Source organism: Felis catus, chromosome F2 (genome assembly GCF_018350175.1).
Source record: "Felis catus isolate Fca126 chromosome F2, F.catus_Fca126_mat1.0, whole genome shotgun sequence".
Classification (NCBI taxonomy): Eukaryota; Metazoa; Chordata; class Mammalia; order Carnivora; family Felidae; genus Felis; species Felis catus.
This window is the reverse complement of record NC_058385.1, coordinates 58,977,501-58,989,991: the sequence shown is the minus strand read 5'-3', so window position 1 is coordinate 58,989,991 and position 12,491 is coordinate 58,977,501.

Here is a 12,491-nt window from a genome sequence, read left to right as displayed (position 1 = left end):
ACTTAAATAAATGTTGTAAGGCTCATATCACATGATGAATATCGATTTAAAAACAAACAAACAAACAAAAACAACCAACCAACCAATCAACTAAAGAAAAAGCGGCAACAACAAAAACAACTATTGGTTGAATATCAACCTTCAGCTCCGGAGCCAGGGAACAGTGTGAATCAGGTTGCTAAAAAGTAATCCTTTTCCTCCCATGATCATCAGAACAAATATAGCAAGAAGTTGTTGTAATAAATACGAACATTATTAATTTGAATGGCCAACTGTTCTGTTCAGCAGAAAAGAGCACACAGGAAGGATAGTGGAAAGTTTAGATTCTCCTAGAATTGTGACATTCTCTTTCCCTTACCAAATGCTAAATGCTTGTGGTCTCATATAGGTAAAGTGTCACTGTCTAGCTCTACTCCCTTATGCAGGTTTTAAAGTGTTTGCTACTCATTCCATTTAGAAGTTTTGCAATATTTATTCCATTACACTCTTGTTTCTTGTTTATATTAAAAAGTTGAATTTTATCACAAAAGTGCCTAAATAAATGTCAATTCCGTAGATCAAAGCTGACAACCTAGATGGTCAGAATATGTGATTCAGATCAATTCTCTCAAGCAAAAATGCAGAAAATATTTAAGACAAATCTCTTAAAACATTTGAAAGCTAAAAAGAAAGATAAGGCTCACTCACTAGGTTAATCTAAACAAAAAATAAAATGCATAGTTGTAAGTTCGTCCTTGAGAGCTCATTATATCTTGGCCTTCACCAATTCTGAATAAACCTGGAAGTATAAGCAGTACTTTTGATAGGCCTAGAGGAGAAAAGAGAAAAAATTGGGGTCTGGGGCACATCGAGAGTGAAGGCTATAAGAATTCACCCTCAGAGTAAGACAATCAAGAAGTAAACCAATCCTCATGAGAATTGCTGTCCAGCTTCAAGTCTTCTCAGTGGTCCTTCCCAAAATTTCCCACACTGAATTGGGTTAAAATGATCTTAGAGTATAAGCTCTCCTTGCACCTGGCAGCATGAAACATCTTGAGAGAGAGATTAACATCATCCGTGGTCTGAAATTATTTCCATAAATAACATTTAAATCTCAAGTCCATCACATAATTAAAGATAATCAGTTCCATAAGGAGATAATAAGAATTGAAAACATACAGAAACAACAAACAACAGAAACAGATGCACAGAACCTCAGATAGTGAAATTATCATAGAACAGATGGTAAAAACTATGTTTAACATGTTCAAAGAGATAAACTCAAGCTTGAACATTTTGGCTGAGAACCAGAAAGAGTAAAAAGTGATTTCACATAGGAGAACAACAATTAAATATAAATGAAATTCTAGAACTAGAATGTATTGTAATCATATTATTATTTCAAAAGATGTGCTGAACAGCAGACCAGACACCTCTAAAGTCGTAATTAGTAAATTCATCAATCAAAATTTTCTTAAAGAAGAACAGAAAAACCAAATAATGAAAATAGGTATAAGATGGTAAGGTATAGAGGATATGAGAAGGTATGTGGTAGACTGCATTTAAAAAAATATTTTAGGGGAAATTTTATTTAAAAGCTTTAACCTGGGTATTCAAAGTTCTGACTCCGGGACATTTCCAGATCTGAAGCTCCAGTTGGTACTTCTGAGATTTTCCCCCAGTTAAAGGCCACATTTGCCATCCATATCTGCTGACAACATGGAATATTTTCACAGATATCATTTAAGTTAATTAATAGATACCCTTTTGATAGGATTTGATCTCATTGATGTAAACGTGGTTCATGAGTGGTTTTGCACAATAGAATGTGACTGGAATTAACCTTTCTAATTTCTGAGCAGAAGATTTAAAAGACAGGACATGATTCTGCAATTCCTCTTTTCAATCAGGTGCAAGAAAAGCATCCTCTAGAGATAGGGGCTGCTCCATTAGTCTGGGTATCAAAGTGGCAAAGATATATAGAAAAGTGCTATAGTTGGACAGTGGCTGACAGTAACAGGAAAAAAAAATCATTTTTTTAAACCACTGAGATTTGGGGTCATTTGTTACCATCCTATAACCTAACACAATTTGACTTAAGCAATGTCTGCAAGGTTGAGTTCAAGTAGCAAAATAACAAGAGATAACAAAGTGAAAACAGTATTTTAAGATGCAAGGCTCAGAACTTTCCAAAACTTATGAAAAGCATCAATATATTAATTTTATTCTAACAAAACCAGTAACTATAAAAGTGTTTTTGAAAGCTCACATTCAGACACATCATAGTAAATCAGATTTAGAAAAAAAGCAAAGAGCAAGCATACAAAGCCACCACAGTGAAGACCAGGTTATCCTAGAGGAACAAAAAGTAGACTGAATGTGACAGCTACCTTCTCAACAGACACATGGAAAGGTAGATTAAGACGAAATAGTGTTTAGAAATGTTAATAAAACATCTCCCAATGTAAAATCCATACCCATAAAACTATCTTAAGAACAAAGACTGAGCTAATTCACCATCAGCAGACCCCTATAAAAGGGAATTCAAAAAATTGTTTTTCAGGCACAGGAAAATAATGGAAGGTAAGCAAGAGTTGAAGAACAATGACAATTGAAATGTTTTCTGCATCTGAAACTAATGATTAGTTTGTTTATGGAGAAAACATTTTCTGATATCAAAGCTTCTGGAAACACAGAAAACCAGCAGGAGTATGTACAAAGTGGAAAATAAATGTAACAACTGAAATATTGTAAAACCACAATCTATGATTCTATTATGACAAATATATACATTTGTTAAGGGGTATGGAAAGAAAAATATATTTTTTTAGATACTTGTTGATTCATATACAATTGCAACATTAATACAGATAGGTCTCACATTTCCTTCACTCATTTTCCCCAAATAGTAACATCTTGTATATCCATAGTGCAGTATCACAATCAGTTAATTTACATTGATATATTCTATTGATCTTGTTCAGATTTCACCAATTTTTCATGTACTTGTGTCTGTGTTTAGATCTGTGCAATTATTGCATGTGTAGATTTCTGTGACCACTACCCCGATCAAGACACAGAATGGTTGTATCATAAGGACCCACTGTGCTACTGTCTTATAAATATATCCTCTCCCTCCACCACACCCCAATGCAGCTGACAAGTACTAATCTGCTCTTTACGTCTGTAAATTTGTTGTTTAAAAATGCTATATAAATGATATAATATAATGTGCAACCTTTGAGATTGGCCTTTTTCCACCCGGCATGATTCTCCTGAGATCTATCCAAGTTGTTGCTTGTATCAAGATTTCTTTTTTATTGCTGAGTAGTACTCCAAGGCATGAGTAAACCACACTTCCTGGGAACATTTACAAACTGAAAGACATTTGGGTTGTTTTTGGCTTGACACTATAGTGACCAAAGTTCCTATGTATATTTGTATACAAATTTTTGTGTGAACATGTTCTTATTTCTCTGGATTAAATGCTTATGAATTTGCTGTGCCCTATGGTCCTTATACCCTCAGTTTTTATAAGAAACTGCCACAGTCTTCTTGAGTGTATCGTCTTACATTCCCACTAGCAATATATGAATGCTTCAATTATTTCATATCCTTGCCAGCATTTATTGTTCAAAACAAAACTCTAAGAAAAAATATCACATGGGGTGTCTGGGTGGCTCAGTCGGTTAAACTCAGGCCCTGGTCTCAGAGTTCGTGGGTTTGAGCCCCGCCTCAGGCTCTGTGCTGACAGCTCAGAGCCCGGAGCCTGCTTCAGATTCTGTGTCTCCCTCTCTCTCTGCCCCTACCTGGCTCGCCCTCTGTCTCTCAAAAATAAATAAACATTAAAAAAAAAATAGCCACAACACACCTGAGGGATTGTTCAAAGGAAAAATGAGAATGTTAATAAAATATTGAGTTGAAAAGGCACGAGACATTCAGAGGGAAAAATATTAATATTTTTTGTTGAATTTTTATTTCATTGTATTCTTTTCTCCACACATTTCCTGTATCACAAAGTTCCGTGAGGAGGTTCTAATTGCTAAAATACATGACTTATGTTTTTAATTAATAAATTTACTTGTTTTAGAGAAGTTTTAGGTGCACAGCAAAACTGAGGAGAAAGTACAGAGTTTTCACATACCCCCTGTCCCACATGTGCACAACCTCTCATTCTTTCTATACCTGCCACTACAGTGGTGTATTTGTTATAAGTTGATAAGCCTACATTGACACATCATTACCACCCAAAGTCTGTGGTTTACATTAGGGTTCACTCTTGGTTTTGTACATTCTATGTGTTTGGACAAATGTATAATGGTATGTATCCATCACTATAGTATCATAGAAAGTAGTGTCACTATCCTCAGAGTCTCCTGTGATCTGCCCACGCATTCATCCCTTCTTCCCTCCCAATATCTGGCAACCACTAAGCTTTCCACTGTCTTGGCTTGACTTTTCCAGAATATTATATAGTTGGCATCATACAGTATATAACTTTTTCAGATTGGCTTTTTTTTTCTTAGTAATACACATTTAAGTTTCTTCTATGTCTTTTCATGGCTTGAAAGCTTTTTTAGTACTGAATAATATCCTTTTGCCTGGATGTACCACAATTTCTTTATCTATTCACCTACTGAATAATATCTTAGTTTCTTAAGTTTTGGCAATAATGAAGAAAGCTGCTATAACTAACCATGTGCAGGTTTTTGTGTGGACATGTTTTATCAACTTCTTTGGGTCAATCCCAAGAAGCATGATTGTTGGATCATAGGGTAAGAATAGATTTTGATTTATAATGAACTGCCAAACTGTATTTCAAAGTATCTGTACCATTTTCCACTCCCACCAGCAATGAATGAAAGTTTCTGTTGTCTGATATCTTCACCAGCATTTGGTGTTGTTAGTGTTCTGGTTGGTAATTCTAGTAGGTATGTAGTAGTATCTCATTGCTATTTAAATTTACAATTTTCTAATAACAAATGAGTTGAACATCTTGTCATATGCTTACTTGCCATCTTTATATCTTCTTTGATAAGGTTTCTGTGAAGGTCTTCTCCCCTTCTTAATAAGGTTATTTGTTTTCTTATGGTTATATTTTAAGATGTATTTGTATACTTCAGATAACAGACCTTATCATATGTATCTTTTACAAATATTTTCTCCCCAAATGGCTTGCATTTATTCCTGATTTTATTCCACTTTACTGGTAAGTTTTTAAAAGTTTTACTCCATTTTATTAAAACTTTCAAAACCAGTTGATTACCAAGAAATGACAGTTTTTTCCATATGGACATACTATTCTCTCTCAGTATTAAATTAACTCATTTGTTCTGCCTCCTTTCCAAATTTGGTAATCATTTGTTCTATAAATATTGTAGCTATATGGATCCTAAATTTGTGGGAGGCATCAGGGTAGGAGCCAGACACATAAAAATAAAAAGTACAGAATATTGGCCTATAGCTTCCCAAGAAATTCATTCTGTTTTATTTTAGCAAGATACATTTTAAGTTGATTTCATTTATATTTTCCTAAATACTGAATAAATGCTAATGATTTTTACCATCTGCATCTGCACCACCATAATCCCCATAGGCTATTGGACCTCTTCGCTGGGTTTCTTAATTGATTGAATTATAATTCATACTATTTTTTTGTATTAGCAAATTTTAGTGTGAATTCATTCCTTTGACATGTATCTTTCTGTTGACATGACATTGGTAAGTGCATTTCTTTTTTTAAGTTTACTTATTTATTTATTTATTTTGTGCGTGTGTGTGTGTGAGATGGTGTGAGAGAGAGAGAGAGAGGGAGAGAGAGAGAGAGAGAGAGAGAGAGAGAGGGAGGGAGGGAGAGAGAGAGAGAGAATGAATAGAGGAAGAGAAGGGAGAGAGGGAGAGAAAGAATCCTAAGCAGGTTCCATGCTATCAGCACAGACCCCAATGCGGGGCTTGCACTCATGAACAGTGAGATCATTACCTAGGCCAAAATCATGAGTAGGATGCCTAACTGACTAAGCCACCCAGGTGCCCTGGTAAGTGCATTTCTTAACTCCATTTTGAATATGCCCCTTTTCTTTACCTCACAATTTGTTCTCTTTATTATCTCTTGAGTTTTTAAGAACAGTCTCCTGCCTGATCTCTAGCCCCCTTAGTTGGGACCACACATTACATAATCATCTTGTATACATTTTTAATTGCTTGCCATTTAAAACAGTAATTTTAGACCTATTTTTTTAGATACATGTGTATATTTGTGCACATGTATGATATTGGACAGATACATATAATCTAGATCTATCCATTTACCTCTCTAGTTTCTTTGTGTTTAAATCTGGAGATGAAAATGAATAGTTATGGGCTCAGAAGCTGCTAAATTATAACTGCACAATAGCTTGTAGATATTAAGGAAGTTTACAAGTCAACACATTCCTTTTGAGATGATTTTATGAGTGAGACATGAACAGCTTTCTCTGAATAGTATTTACTCTTCATTTGTAATGACTTTCTATTTTGTTCTTCAGCAAGAATGTATTTCACTTCCTCTGACACCTGTAATATATTCATATATTAGCAGTGACTCCTGACTTTTGCTATGAAAAATATAAATCACCAAAGGAAGCGTGCATAAACAAAGGCCTGCAGGCTATAACATTATCACTCTCCTCCTCTGTCTCAATTAAGAGAGAACTCTCATCTTTTCCCCTGTGCTTTGTGAAAGATGACAAATAACTCACATTGCAGAATTGTCTTCTCAATTATAAAAATAACATCTACCTGTTTTTTAAAATTACTTTCATTTGAATTGTTTGTCCTAACATAAATTGCATATAAGTGATAATCTATAAAAATATTTTTTATATCTTTGCATTTCAATTCCCTATATTTTTTCTCTCCTTCTCTTTCACAATATTCAGAGAATGTTTGAATAAGGAAAGGCAGGAGGATTTTTCATGTTAAGAAAGCATACCTCAATGATAATAAAGATCACCTTGAGAAATTCGGGTGGTCCTTATTTAAACATTTCCAAGGCAATCTGATTTTGTGAAAAAACATTCACATAGATAATTAAAAACAGAAAACTGTATTAAATAAGTAAATAAAAAATCGTGTCAAATAATGAGGTGCTACTAAATTTTCACTTGAAGACCTGGATTCAAATGCAACCTGTACTACTAGTCACAAAAGTCCCCATGGAAAAATCATATTGTGTAATTTATTTGACCCAGGTAAGTTTTTTTTTTCCTGCAAAATGGGAGATATAGCCTAGCTGCAATCTGATTATCTTCTATTTTTATAATTATTAACTCTAAAATAATACAACTTTAAAGGTATTCTTAACATATAATAGGCATTGAATATATACCATCATATTCTATACTAAAAATAAGTCCGTAAGTGGTCACTATTTTATTTAAATTTAAAATAAAGACATTGATGCTGAAGAATAAGAAATCTTCTCAAAATCACAATGCAGGAAATATCACCTGAATCTAAGAGTCCCTGTTCTTTAAACTAGGTAATAAAAAAGACTTTATATTTTAAGAATAGACATTAATAGTTAGGGACCTTCCTCCTCCATTTTTCTTTGTAATTAATAAAATTTCAGCTCAAATTAGCTGATGTATTGGGGAGACTTTATTGGTTCATATAGCTGGACAGGGGCAAGTTTGGTATTACATATGGTTTGATGCAGGGTTTAATTTATATTTCTCGAAATGACTTCTCCATGTACTTCCTAGCTTCTTATATTTTTTCAACTGATTCTTTTTATACCACTCACAGCCTCATCTTTGAAATATGAATCCTAAAAAAAGTAAATTTCACAAAGATATTCCTGATATTCATTATGATCACAATGCTTAAATCACAAACTAGCCTTGGCCCAATCAATGTAAATGAGAGAAAGTAATGATTCGTTGACTTAGGCTGGGTTATGTGTTCCATATCTACACCAGACCTGATAGTGAGTTATAACATGTCCTCATATGAAAGTTGAGGTTGTTATCAAAAGAAGACAGAATTGTCTGGAAAACTAAAATTCCCTAAGTGGACATTCTTTATTAATGGTCACCTGAGTTCTAGTCTATTTATTAAGGAAACCCACATTTCCCACAGGAGAAATTCTATTATTTCTAACATAGTCCATGCTATTGGGTTTAAGGAAATGAAATGATGTAGCCTGTATACCCAAGAATAAACTATATCTGGCCCTTGACAAGCAGAGATTCACATGCGACAGATGACATGATTGTGAGATTTGATCAAAACATATAAGACAATAAACTAGTAAGCCAAGAACTAGAAATAATGAAATATTTTGAAATAAAATTTAATAATAATTCTTAAAACAAGAAATAGGAATGGAACAATAATAAAACAATAATAAAAGGTCATCATCAAAAAACATTGGATGGAATTAAAGTCAAAAAATAATCAAAATGTTAATGAAATAAAAAGTTTGACTAAACAGCTGACTAAATGCAGCTAAAAAGAGAATTGGCAAATGGGAAGACAGATAATCAAAATGCATCATAGACAGATAATATGTTAGAATTTTAAAAAGTAGACTAAGAGACTTGGAATATGGAATGAAAATATCTCATAGTGAAATAGGAATTCTACAATGAAAGGGTAAAAATAACAGAAAAGGTGATAATCAAGAGATAATGGTTGAGGAACATCTAAAACAGAAGATACATTTTTAGATTAAAGAAGCATGTTAAATATATATGATATATAATATATATGTATATAATAGTCCAACTTCACATAGAAAAGACAAATAGAAATATTGAAGACTTATCGATGAAAATAAATTATAATAAAGGAATGATAATTAGACTTAAGATAGGCTTTTTATCAAAGAATAACACTTGAAGATAATAGAAGGATATATTCAACAATTGCAGAAGTTTCCTTAGCTAAACTAACACGAATAAGTAATAAATTTTCAGAGAATTTGTGACAGAATTTATAGCTCGCAGTTTACCATTGAAGAAAATGATTAAGAATGTCCTTTGGAAAGGACAATGAATTTAGCAATTTAGAGAAAGTTACAGAAACAATGATAAACAGAATTTCCAAAACTATAGGTGTAGTATAAGAATAACAAAAAAAATGTCTAATTAAAGCATTTTTTAAGTTTATTTATTTTTGAGGGAGAGGGTGTAAGGGAGGGGCAGACAAAAAGAGAGGGAGACAGAGAATTCCAAGTAGGCTCTACTCTGTCAGCTTGGAGCCCAATGTGGGGCTCAAACCCACCAACTGTGAGATCATGACCTGAGCCAAAATCAAGAGTCAGACACTTAACTAACTGAGCCACCCAGGTGCCCCTAAAATGACTAATTTAAGAGACCTTTCAAACAAGGTGGAACTAATCTACACAACAATTATAACATGGAAATTTGGTAAGGATAATGATAATAATACATAATTTTGACTAGAATTTTAGAAGCTGAGGATTGGAGTTACAGGATTCTGGAAAAGGATAGAAATACTAAGTATACATAGCAAAATTTAAAGAAACCATTAAAAGAATATAAACTGAGTTTATAAAAATAAGGATAAATCTAAGAAATAGCATGAAAACAATCTAATAGAAGGTTAAGGAAGGAATTTAAAAAGCAAATTAAATAAGAGTAAAATGATGACACAAAATAATAAAGTATAATTGATACTAAATGTATCAGTAACCAAAATTTATATAAAGAAACTAAAATCATCAGGTAAAGAAAAATATTTTCAAATGGGTTTCAAAAATAACAAAAAACTCTATTCAGATGAAAGCTCATGTAGGCATATTAATATTAAATGGGTAGAACTTAAGGAAAATTAGGAATAAATGGTTAATGACAAAAGATATAATTCACCACAAAAACAAACTAATCTACATTCGGTATTCATTAACAAACTAATCATACATTCGGAAAGAAACTTTGAAAATGAGTGCTTTTCAATTTCAACCTCCACCAAATGTACATTTTATAACCAAGTCTTGAGATTATTTTGAAATTATTCACAGCCCAAACCAAAAATTGATTTAAGAAAAATTTGAAGATATTCTCCATGAATCCCCCCAATTTTTACTTTGAGCATCGCTGAACTCACACACATACAATGCGATGTGCTAAAGATGTTCAATGCTCTCTTGCCTATACTAGCAAAATATCAGAATCAGTCATTGTCAGGGAAGTAAAAACATAGTGTTATATTCACTGTGCTCCTCTATACAGTATTTAAACAGAATTAATTAGATCAGAAATATATACACATAATAAATAAATATTAACTAAATGGGATAAAACATTCAAGACATTATATAAGGTATGGTTAATGTTTAAGTAAAAACACATGACTAGGTTCACATGGTTAATCATAAGGCTAAAATAGTGGTCATTTATGGAAAAAGAAAAAGAGGAGAATATGTTTGGGATACTCTAAAATGACCTTCGATCTATAACATTTTTAGTATAAATATATAGAAAATATAACTTATTGTTGAATTTGAGCAAAATCAGATGAATACTTTATCAATTTTTGTAAACTTCTGTAAGCATGACATGTTCAACAACTCTACTCTGTACTGTAAACATGCGGTATTATTTTTGCACATATTTTATTTGTGTTCAATGCTCTAAGATTGAGCTAATAATATTTTATGCCTTCTATGGTATATAGGATAGAGCCTCAAACACACCCCAAGTTTATTAAATGTGTTATTATAAAGACATGAGTAATTGAAAGAAACTTTGAAAATGAGTGCTTTTCAATTTCAACCTCCACCAAATGTACATTTTATAACCAAGTCTTGAGATTATTTTAAAATTATTCACAGCCCAAACCAAGATTACTTGTTCTATCTTGAAAGCAGATGATTCTAAATTTCATTGAAGTGACATTTTGACGAAGGGTACAGGCTTTTTACTAATTAATGATACCAAAATATTTTGCTAGTTTCTGAGTAATAAGAAACTTCACTAACTCAGAAAGTGATTTTTCTCCACTCTGCTAGAATAGTTCAAAATCCTGCTGAAAGATTTACTTTAAGACATACTTGCATATATGAATATAAATCTGAAATGAAACTGCTTTAAATGTTTCTCTATGCTAATAGATGATTTTTTTTGCTTTAGAGAGGTTTTAAGGATCAAATACTTAAATGTTTTAAAAGAAAATTAAAATCTCTCTGTAATATCACACAAAATCATGAAGAATATACTTTTATTTAAAAAAATTATGGTATCTTTTTTTTTAACTAGGTGGAAAGAGGTAACTTATTCTTAAAAAAAATAAAAAACCACATCCTTTATTAAATCTCCTTCTGTTGGAGCTAGAGTGGTGTGATTTATTTTTATTTTTATTTTTATTATTTTTTTTACAGTGGTGTGATTTAAAGGAAGGAAGGGACAGAGGGAGGGAGGATGGAAGGAAGGAATAAGAAAGAAAGAAAGAAAGAAAGAAAGAAAGAAAGAAAGAAAGAAAGAGAAAGAAGAAAGAAAAAGGTTGTAGGTCTAGATTTGTAAATTTCTAGATTTGTATATTAAAAACCTAATGATCCTTTAGGAAAGGGAATGACATGAGATAGTTGATTTTTTTCTTAAATTAAGTTCTTATTTAAATTCCAGTTAGTTAACATACAGTGTAATATTAGCTTCAGGTGTAGAATTTAGTCATTCAGCACTTACAATGTTTGATTCTTATTACAAGTGCCCTCCTTAATCCCCATCACCTATTTAATCCATCCCTCCACCCACTTCTCCTCCAGTAACCATCAGTTCTATGTAATTAAGGGTCTGTTTCTTGGTTTTCCTCTCTCACCCCACCCCACACCCATGTTCATTTGTTTTGTTTCTTACATTCCACATATGAGTGAAATCATATGGTATTTTTTTCTCTATCTTATTCCGCTTAGCATAATACTCTCTAGCTCCATTCATGTCATTGCAAATGGCAAGCTTTCATTCTTTTTTATGACTAAATAATATTCCCTTGTATATAAATACCACATCTTTATCTATTTGTCAGTAAACGGACATTTTGATTGTTTCCATAATTTGGCAATCAACAAACTAAGTGGCAACCTACAGAATGCAAGAGGGTATTTGCAAGTGACATACATGATAAAAGGTTAGTATCCAAAATATATGAAGAATTTATAAAACTCAACACCCAAAAAACAAATAATCCAGTTAAGAAATGGGCAGAAGGCATGAACGGGCATTTTTTTTTCAATGAATACATACAGATGGCCAATACACACATAAAAAGATGCTCAGCATCACTCATCATCAGGGAAATACAAATCAACACTACAAAGAGAAGTTACCTCACTCTGGTCGGAATGGCAAAAATTAACAACACAGAAAACAACAGGTGTTGGCGAGTATGTGGAGAATATGCATTCCCACACTGTTGTTGGGAATGCACACTGGTGATGCCACTCTGAAAAATAGTACGGAGGTTCCTCGAAAAATTAAAAGTAGAACTACTCAACGATCCAGTAATTACAA